At 36.0% G+C, this 10,972-nt stretch overlaps 1 pseudogene; it reads right to left on the reverse strand.

The window, feature by feature from the left end:
- Positions 1–1,901: 1,901 nt before the first annotated feature.
- Positions 1,902–2,535, reverse strand: LOC122234891 (annotated as a pseudogene).
- Between the last annotated feature and the right edge of the window lie 8,437 nt (positions 2,536–10,972).

Genomic DNA, 10,972 nt, shown 5'->3' on the forward strand with positions numbered 1-10,972 from the left:
ATTACTTCTCCTTCGAGATAGCATTTTGACATTTGCATTGTTTGGTAACCATATTTCCAATAATCATTTTAGAGATTAGTGCTAAATTTGACTAGTTTCAATATCTGTAAATAGTCCTTCTATTGGATGGATTTTCCATTCATTAGTTCTTTATTTTTTTTTTTTTTTACTACGCCAGTTGAGTAAGTGTATTAGTTTGCTAGGACTGTTGTAACAAAGTACCACAGACTGGGTGTCTTAAACAGAAATATATTGTCTTATACATCTGGAGGCTAGGAATTTGCGATCAAGGTGCTGGCAAGGTTGGTTCCTTCTGAGATCTGGAAAAGATGTGTTCCGAAGTTCTCCCAACTTTTGGTTATCTGCCGGCACTCTGGCATTCTTTGGTTTCTGTTGTGTTGCTTCAATCTCTGCCTCATCTTCACATGGTATTTTCCCTGTGTGTGTTTTTGTGTCCAAAGTTCCCTTTTTCATAAGGACAACAGTCATATAAGATTAGGGGTCTGCACTACTCTAGTGTGACCTTGTATTAACTAACTACATCTGTGATGATCTCATTTCCAAATAAGGCCACATTCTCAGGTCCTGGGGGTTAGGACTTCAACATATAAATTTTGAGGTGATGCAATTCATATTCACATATGATAAGTATACTAAAAACAACTATTTGTAGAGTAGTATGGGTAATACGTTTTCTAGTCCTTTCCCAAATGAGAATGATTTTTATTCTTTCACATACACACACTAAAAATTTTCTGGTTTTAAAATTTTTGAAGCATCCTTTGGACAAGAAAAAGTTGGGAATATATTCCCATAATGATCTGGTTTTGAAGTTAGACTGATTGTATTTCTTTTGTGGACCTTTTTTTTTTCTTCCCATACATTTGAAGACTTTTTTCTTTGCCATAGGTACTATTTTTTAAATAAATTATCTGCCAAATAATAAACCAACTTAATCTCCCAGATCTGATGGCATTAGTTAGGATGTTGGCTTTGATATTGAAACAGATAGCCATAGTTCACAAGAGTTTAAACATAGTTCACAAGTTATAAAAGTTTCCTACTATTTTATTTTATTTCATTTTATTACTTTACTTTGTTTATTCATGTAGAGTTCCTTTATTATTAAGGGTTTTCTCCATGAAGTCATGGGGGTCCCAGACTTAATCTACTTTTTTGCTAATCATCCTCAATACCTAGCTTCCATCTTTTGGTTTGAGATGATTATTCCAGTTTTTGTCATTTTATCCCCATTCCCTCAACAGAAAGAAAAAATAGAAAGACATGGTTATTTGTGTTAAGAGTACTGACTAGAAATTGTACAACTTCTGCTCACAGGCTATAGAACAGAAGTTAGACACATAACAACACTTAGCTGCAGGTAATCTTGAGAAATATAGTCTCCCTATGGGAAGCCATGTGCTCAATTAAATTTTTTTTTCTATTAATATAGAAGAAAAAGCATACATATTAGGGGCAAATAATAGGCTCTGCTACAGTGTATACTTTTCTTCTCTTAGATATCTATTTGCAACTTTTTTCTCATGCACTAAAAATGCTTGCCTCTCCCACAGGGAGTCAATCTCAATATCTTATCCAGTTACGGTATCCTGTTCAAAGTCCAAAATCTCTTGAAAATATGCAGACCAACCTATTAGGTGTGAATTTGGTTTATCACGGGCCAGCAACCTCTAAACTAAAAGAAAAATGATCTTTCTCCCTCTCACCCTTCCCGGCCATCTCCAACATGCAAACCCAATATGTAATAGAACAAGAACATATCAACAAGAAAACTCTCAGAGCTGTAGCAAAACGATGCCTATGAGGCGTCAGCTGCTCCATGCCATCCAGGGAGGCTGCCCTGGTGCAAAGTGCAGTTTCTCTGTTGGGGAGGTGGTGGGTTATTGACAAAGAGCAATGGTGTCCATCTTAATGAAGCTGATGTGCATCTTGTCCATGATGTCTATCATCTGCCAGATCTTCAGGAAGTCATTGAAAGGGACTCCCTCATACTCTTGATCCATCTCCATCTGCCTCATGCAGGTGCGAGCCACCTCCATCATTCCCCGTCTGTAATGGAGTGAACAGAGTCCTTTTCCTTGTGGCAATTGCTCAAGACTTCTTTGCCCACGTTTTCATATTCTTCCTGGGTGATGTGAACTTTGCTGACTGAGTCCTACGTGTGGAACAGAAACCTCACCTTTTCTTTCTGGCTCCATGGTGGTGTGGATGGGTCAGAAGTAGGACACGATGGGTCAGGAAGTGCTCAATGCTGGTCTTTTGGGCCAGGCAGATGGTCCCTTTGCCAAGGTTCCTGCTGTCAAAGGAGACATGTTGGCTTTTGGGTCACATCTGACTGAGTTCCAGGGCAGGGACTTTGTTGAAGTCCTGCTTACGAATTGTGGGCTAGTCTCCACTTAGCTGCTTAAACCTTCACTTAAGCAGCTGGATCTGGTCTGATGAGAAGCCTGTATTTCCCACAAGCTCACTCACTTCTTCAGATTCCCCCCATGGAGGGGGCCATGAGGAACACATTCCTTGTAGGGCCTGGGATGGCATTGGCTCTGCAGCAGATGGTCAGACCATGGGTCCAACATGGTGGAGACACCAAGGCCAGATCTGAGTTGCAAGTCAAGCAGTTTAGGCAAGAAAAATAAAGATTTTATACAACTCAGAAAAGAAAAAGTAAAACTGTCACTATTTGAGGATGACATGATATTATATATACAAAACCCTAAAGATTCCACCATATAACTAATAAAACTGTTAGAACTAATAGACAAACTCACTAAAGTTGTAGGATGCAAAATCAAAATAAAAATATGGTATGCTTCTATATACTAATAATGGATTATCAGAAAAAGGAATTAAAAAACAAAACTGTTTACAATTATGTTGTAAAGTATAAAAGACCTAGGAATAAGCTTAACCAAAGGAGGCAAAATACCTATACACTGAAAACTCTGAGACACTGATGGAAGACAATGAAGAAGACACAAATCAATGGAAAGATGTTCTATGCTAGTGGATTAGAGGAATTAATATTATTAAAATGTACTACTGTACATCTGTACTACTCAAAGCGATCTGCAGGTTCATTACAACCTGTCTCAGAATTCTAAGGGCATTTCTTTCATAGAAATAGAACGATAATCCTAAAAATTGTATGGACCACAAAAGACCCCAAAAGCCATAGCAATCTTGAGAAACTGAAGGCATCACACCTCTTGATTTCAAACTACACTAAGTGATCAAAACAGTATGGTGTTGGAATAAAAACAGACACAGAGATCAATGGAAAAGAATAGAAAGCCAAGAGATAAACCCACTCATGTATGGTCAATTAATTTATAGCAAAGGAGCCAAGAACACACAATGGTGAAAGGAAAGTCTCTTCAACAAATGGTGCCGGGAAAACTCAACAGCCATGTGCAAAACAATGAAATGGGATTACTATCTTATACTATGGACAAAATTACCTGTAAATGGATTAAAGACTTGAACAAAGACCTAAAACCATAAAACTTCTCAAGGAAACATAGATGGTAAGCTCCTTGAAATCAGTCTTAGCAATGATTTTTTAAATTCGATACCAAAAGAAGACTACACAAGCAAAAATAAACAACTGGAAGTGTACCAAACTGAAAGGATTCTGCATGGCAAAGGAAATCAACAAAATAAAAGGCAACCTAATGAAGGGAAGGAAATTTTTACAAATCATCTATCTGATAAAAGATTAATATTCAAAAAATATAAAGAACCCACTCAACTCAATAGCAAAAAAAGAAAAAACCCTAAACACTCTGTTTAAAAAATGGGCAGAGAATCTGAATAGACATTTTTCCAAAGAAGACATACAGACAGCTAACAGATACAGGAGAAGGTACTCAACCTCACTAATCATCAGGGAAATGTAAATCAAAAGCACAATGAAATACTATGTCACATTTGTTAAGATGGCTAATAACCCAAAGACAAGAAACAAGTGTTAGTGAGAATGTAGAGAAAAGGGAATCCTTGTGTGCTGTTGATAAGAATGTAAATTGGTGCAGTCACTATGAAAAACAGAATGGAGGTTCCTCAAGAAATTTAAAAATAGAAATATTATATGATCCAGCAATTCTGCTTCTGGTTTTTTATCCAAAGGAAATGAAAACACTAACTCAAAAAGATATATGCACCCATGTTCATTTCAACATTATTTACAATAGCCAAGATTTGGAAGCAACCTAAATGTTCACTGATGGATGAATGGATAAAGAAAATGTGAGGTGTATAATATATATTCACCCATAATAAAGAAAGAAATCTTGTCATTTGGGACAATATAGATGAAATGTGAGGGCATTATGCCAAGTGAAATAACTAAGACAAAGAAAAACAAATACCATACAATCTCGCATATATGTGTAACCTAAAAAAACAAAACAAAACAAAACAAATTAGAAAGAAAATCATAGATATAGAGAACAGATTGGTGGTTGCCAGAGGCAGAGTGTGGGAGGCAGGCAAAATGAGAGAAGGGAGTCAAAAAGTACAACTTTCCAGTTATAAAATCAGTAAGGCCTGTGGATGTAATGTACAGCATGGTGACTATAGTTAATAATACTGTGCTGTATATTTGAACGTTGCTAAGAGAAATAGATCTTAAAAGTTGTCATCATAAGAAAAAAGTGTTAAGGCTATGTAATGATGAATTTTAACAAGACATTGTGGTGATAATTTCACAATATGTACAAATATCAAATCATTGTGTTATACATCTAAAACTAATATGTTATATATCAAGTATATCTCAATAAAAATATTTGATATTGTGAAATGGGGCAATAAACAAACCCTAAAACTTCAGTAGCTTATTATCACATAAGTATTTTTCTCTCATGGAGAGTCAGATACATGTGTTCCTGGCCTAGGGCTTTCCTCCAGAGACAGAGACTTGTAGATACAAGTTCATTTCATCTTATGGGATGAAACACATAGTCTCCAAAGTCACTCTGGAACAATAACAAAAACCCAAAATCTTGCACTGAGAATACTGAAGAATGGGGAAATGTAATTCTCTTTTTAACATTGTGTTGTCAATATTTCTGCAAAATATTTCAGAAATGGGAGGTAAATTATGTAAAAGCTGAGATCCAGACATATGATAACTGTTCAATATAGGTAAATTCACCATTTTTCCTCAGAATATTAACCTGGATGATGTGACATATTGAGCCAGTCTCAATGCTGGCTGACCATATTTGTCAGGTTGAACACATTCAGTTGACAGTTGTCCACTAATTATGAACTAAATCAGGATCCCAAATTTATATGACATGGTATAGATAACATACTTTATGAAGGTGAAGAGATAAGTAGCCTATAATCACAAATATTGATCAGAAACTTATTTGATAATATTGCATAAGTGATAATATATTTTAAGTAAATATAAGAAATAAAAGCAGATTATCAATGGAGTAGAAAAGAATTCCTATGTTGAAACTTTGAAATAATTCACCCCTAAAAGGAAGATCTAAAAAACACTATTTTATAATTAGACTTCTACAAATTTTTATTTATAGATACTGTTCTCCCTTAGAATGGAAACCTCTATAGCTTTTTGTTTATAAATCATTTTGTTTCTACCATCTCTTTAATATTTTATGACAGCATGGTTAGGCCTCACCTCCTGAGAGAAGCAAAACAGTATAAAACCTAATAGCAAAGACTGTCTACCTGAATGGTCTCCTTCGCATCTAGGCTCTATCATGTCCTATTTTTGCAAACTTAGACATGATAGTCTCTTCATAAATGGGAATGGAGTGGCTATCCTGTCCCAACTAGTCCATTATCAATCATTCTCAGACCAGCTGATCAGTTTTGAACTACTCTTAAAGGGGTGAGCTGGAGACTAGGAGATGTTTCTTTTCTGTGTATGCGTGAAAGAATGGGCAATCATTTTTTTTAATTTTTTCTTAAGAAATATAGGACAGATGGAAGAAAGACTTCCTTTATTTATTTAGCATTTATTTATTTTTGAGAGACAGAGACCGAATGTGAGTGGGAGAGGGGCAGAGAGAGAGGAGACACAGAATCCAAAGCAGGCTCCAGGCTCTGAGCTGTTAGCACAGAGCCTGACTTGGGGCTCGAACCCACGGACCACAAAATCATGACCTGAGCCCAAGTCAGACACTTAACCGACTAAGCTACCTAGGTGTCCCAAGAATGGGTAATCTTATAAAAGCTTCAAGCAAATCCACAACAATCATCGTCCAAAGGCTGACTAGGAGACACTGGTTTGATAAATCACAAGGAGGAATGTCTCGCATTCACAATCTTTTTGGGATGAGTAGGAGTGGTGGGGACCCTCTGCCAGCCTCCTGAGGTCTGCCTGAAGATGGCTACTTAGCACTGGTTGGGGGCAAGAGCTGAGCTGTGACCACCAGCCATGTCTATGAGTTGGGGCCCTAAACCAGGCAACCATTGGCCACAGGGGCTGCTTAGTGCCCTCCTTGAGAGGGGCCACTGTTTGTCTTGGTCTGTCAGTGCCACGTTTGTGTCAGAGATGAAGAAGTGAGGCCTTCAGAGCTTTGTGATAGGGCCCTCCCCTAAAGTCTCTTCTTATTCCTTTGGGGCTGCATTAAAACAAAACAAAACAAAACAAAACAAAACAAAACAAAACAAAACAAAACAAAACAAAACACCTAAAAAGAGAATTACTCAAATTCACAAATTAGTACTCACATTTTAAAAACTATACTTGTTTCCCTTTGAATTGTAGGCCCTTATAAAAGAGGGTTAATTTTATTTATTTAGCTCTTAAAAATATTCAACTATCTGTTTAACCCCTAATCTTTGTGTGTCAGGTGCCATATTTTGCCATCTAAGATCATCTTTTGACAAAAATTGTTTTAATTTATTTATACATTTCTTATTTTTAGAATACCACATATTTTCAAGTAATCTTGATATACTCATCATATTATATATTTTTTAAATGTTTAAGACTCAGGTGTTGGGAGGTTTTTTGTTGTTTTTTGGGGGTTTTTTTGTATATTTTCTCTAATAGAAAAAAATATGTTGATAAAAAACTTCTTTCATTTACTTCTGAATTTTTATTGATCTTTTGTTTTTTTTTAAATGATAGGTGATATTTATGGAGGGCTTGCTATTTGTGGGAAATATTTTCAGCACTTGAATGAGTTGCTTTATTTTATTTTCATGACAATTAAAAAAATGTTTTTAATGTTTACTTACTTTTGAGAGAGAGAGAGCAAAAACGGGGGAGGGACACAGGGAGACACACACACACACACACACAGACACATGCGCGCGCGCACACACACACACACACACACACATGCGCGCGCGCACACACACACACACACACACACACACACACAGAATCTGAAGGAGGCTCCAGGCTCTGAGCTGTCAGCACAGAGCCTGACAAGGGGCTCAAAATCACAGACCACGAGATCATGACCTGAGCTGAAGTAAGATGCTTAAGCAACTGAGCCAGCCAGGTGCCCCTCATGACAGTTTTTTTCAGGTGAAATATCATTACCTTCTTTTGCTTGGGAGGTCCTAGGTCACACAGGACCCACACAGGATGAAACAAAGATCATACTACCTCAGATACTAAAGCCATGAAGCATCTATGCTTACTGTAAGCCTGCCCCCAGAAAAGAAAAGAAAAGAAAAGAAAAGAAAAGAAAAGAAAAGAAAAGAAAAGAAAAGAAAAGAAGAAAAGAAAAGAAAAGAAAAGAAAAGAAAAGAAAAGAAAAGAAAAGAAAAGAAAAGAAAAGAAAAGAAAAGAAAAAAGAAACAAGAGAAGACAAGAGAAAGAAGAGAAGAGAAAAACAGATAAATATTTCCTACCCCCATAGTACAGAATAAAGTGGCAGAGGGGTAGAATTGTGACAGTATAGTACCTTAGAGTTTAATTTTCTCATGGAACTCTAAGTTGCTCAAAAGAGCTGTCCAGCTGTATAAACCTGCACTTGAACTTTCCTCTGAGAAGCTCCCCTAAGTGCTCTGTTTACATGGCTGTTTGTGTCTGACCCTGAGCCTTCTTGTGGATCGGACATCCAAGAACTGTTGGAAAAATCAGGAGACACTGGGGATCATTTGATTGGTGCTGCTGCTAAGAAAGCCATTGCTACTAGAGGCCATTACCCCTGACATCAGCCCTAATGGTTGCTGCAGAAAGCCTCTGCAAGTCAATGACACAACAAGGCTAAGGCCAAAAATAAAACTGCCATGTATGTACGTGGCAGTTACTGTGGTGCTTATGATAATTCCCTTAGTTTCCTGTGTTCTCAAACTTTTAGGAAGGGATCTTGGTATTAGATGCTGAGATTTTAGTTTTAATAAATTTTGTTTTTCATTGTATTCTCATTTAAGTAACTTTCTCCATGATGCATTATGTAGGAGGTGGGGACATTCTGGATGAACAGAATAATGAGGGTTGGCAAATCATCAAATTGGGAAGCTTGCTTTTTAATTGTTTTACTTAAAAGTGAGACCAGGCCTACTACTAATTTCTTTTCTTTCTAAATTGATATATAGTATTGGTCCTTACAATGTTACAATATATCAGCAGCAGTTTATGAAAAGATGATGGAATTTCTCCTTCAGAATATTCCTGTCCTTTTATTTACTCATTTCACATGACATTCTCCATGTATTACTTTATTAGATGAACTTTGATCTGCTCCATAATGAAAAGCATTCCCTCCCATGGAATCTTGGTCAGATATATTGGGAAGAAGATTGAATCTCTCACTGCATACGGATTGGGAATTGGTCACAAGCATTTGAATCTTAAAAAAATGTAAAATAAATAGTGATTGTATTAACATTTCTTTTTTAAAATTTTTTTAAATGTTTATTTAGTTTTGAGAGAGAGAGAGAGAAACAACGTGAATATGGGAGGGGCAGAGAGAGAGGGAGACACAGAATCTGAAGCAGTTTCCAGGCTCTGAGCTGTCAGCACAGAGCCCAACTAAGGACTTGAACCCACAAACCACATGCAACATCATGACCTGAGTAGAAGTCAGATGCTCAACCGACTGAGCCACCCAGGCGCCCTTGGATTAACACTTCTTTATTCATTTGTTTATAAATAATACATTTATTGAACACTTACTCTGTATGGGGCATTTTGTTAGATGATGAACAGATGAAGAAATATTTGTGTTCTCAAAGAGCTTCCAGATTATTAGAAAAAGCATGATTAAAAAGTTTCAGATTAAGGAAATCAACATTAAAACATAAAACCTGTACTATACTAGATGGATACCTAAATGAAAGAACACTTAACTCTTTCCAAGAGAAGAAGGGTTAAAACAATAGTACAGAGAAGATACAATACAGTGTATAATTTAAAATGTCAACTTACAAGGTAGTTTAATTATGTGGGTTTATACTTTAGAATATGAGAAACATCATATTTGGTCTATGAACCAAAGACGATATCTGAAATTAAAGAGAATAAAAATAGTTTCAAAAATTGCTATTGTGACAATGTCTGAATCATGGTCCTAAATTTCATTAAGTAACAAAATGTGCTTAATTGAAGGGCCAATCATTGCAAGTTTATGAGTTTACATTTTAGACATTATAGAAAGCTGATTCATAGTGAGGAAAATGGGGGAAAACTTTACTGATGTTATTCCACAGGTCGTTGGTCTTTTATCAATTTTGTTAACATATCAACATTTATTCTTATTTTTCTTCTTTAAAGTTAATGCTTTTTAAATTCTTTTAGTTGTTTTAACATTTTATTTTTGCTATATTTATAGAATTTTTTTCAAATTTTAATTTAAATTCTAGTTAGTTAACATATAATGTAATATTGTTTTCAGGAGTAGAATTTAGTGATTCATCACTTGTATATAACACCCAGTACTCATCACAAGTGTCCTTCTTAATACTAATTACCTACTTAACCCATCTCCCAACCATCTCCCCTCTAGCACCCCTCAGTTTGTTCTCTATAGTTAAGAGTCAGCTTTATGGTTTGCCTTTCTTTTTTTTCATCCCCTATGTCCATCTGTTTTGTTTCTTAAATTCCACATATGAGTGAAATCATATGGTTTTTCTCTTTCTCTGACTGACTTATTTTGCTTACCATAACACATTCTAGCTCCATCCATGTCATTACAGATGGCAAAATTTCATTCTTTTTGGTGGCTGAGTAATATACCATTGTATATGTATATACCAAAACTTCTTTATCCATTCATTAGTCAAGGGACATTTGTGCTCTTTCTATAATTTGGCTATCATTAATAATGCTGCTATAAACATCAGGGTGCATGTATTCCTTCAAATCAGTATTTTTGTATTCTTTGGGCAAATACTTAGTAGTGCAATTGTTGGATTGTAAGGTGGTTCTATTTTTAACTGTTTGAGGAACCACCATACTGTTTTTCAGAGTAGCTAAACTAGTTTGCATTCCTACCAACAGTGTAAGAGGGCTCCCTTTCTCTGCATCCTGGCCAACATCTGTTGTCTCCTGTGTTGTTAATTTTAGCTATTCTGACAGGTGTGAAATAGTATCTCATCGTGGTTTTGATTTGTGTTTCCCCGACAATGAGTGATGTTAAGCGTCTTTACATGTATCTGTTGGCCACCTAGATGTCTTCTTTGGAAAAGTATCTATTCATGTCTTCTGCCCAGAAATTAACTGGATTATTTGTTTTTTGGGTGTTGAGTTTGAGAAGCTCTTTATAGATTTGGGATACTAACCCTTTATCAGATATGTCATTTGCAAATATCTTCTCCCATTCTGTAGGCTGCCTTTTAGTTTTGTTGATTCATCTTTCACTGTGCAGAAGTTATCTTGATGGAGTCTCAATAGTTCATTTTTGCTTTTGTTTCCCTTGCCTTTTTTTTTTTCCTTTTCACATCTTATTAGAGGTGTGTCTACTAAGGAATTGATATGACAGAGGTCAAAGTAGTTACTGCCTGTGTTCTC

The sequence above is a fragment of the Panthera tigris genome, chromosome F2 (assembly GCF_018350195.1).
Source record: "Panthera tigris isolate Pti1 chromosome F2, P.tigris_Pti1_mat1.1, whole genome shotgun sequence".
NCBI classification, from domain to species: domain Eukaryota; kingdom Metazoa; phylum Chordata; class Mammalia; order Carnivora; family Felidae; genus Panthera; species Panthera tigris.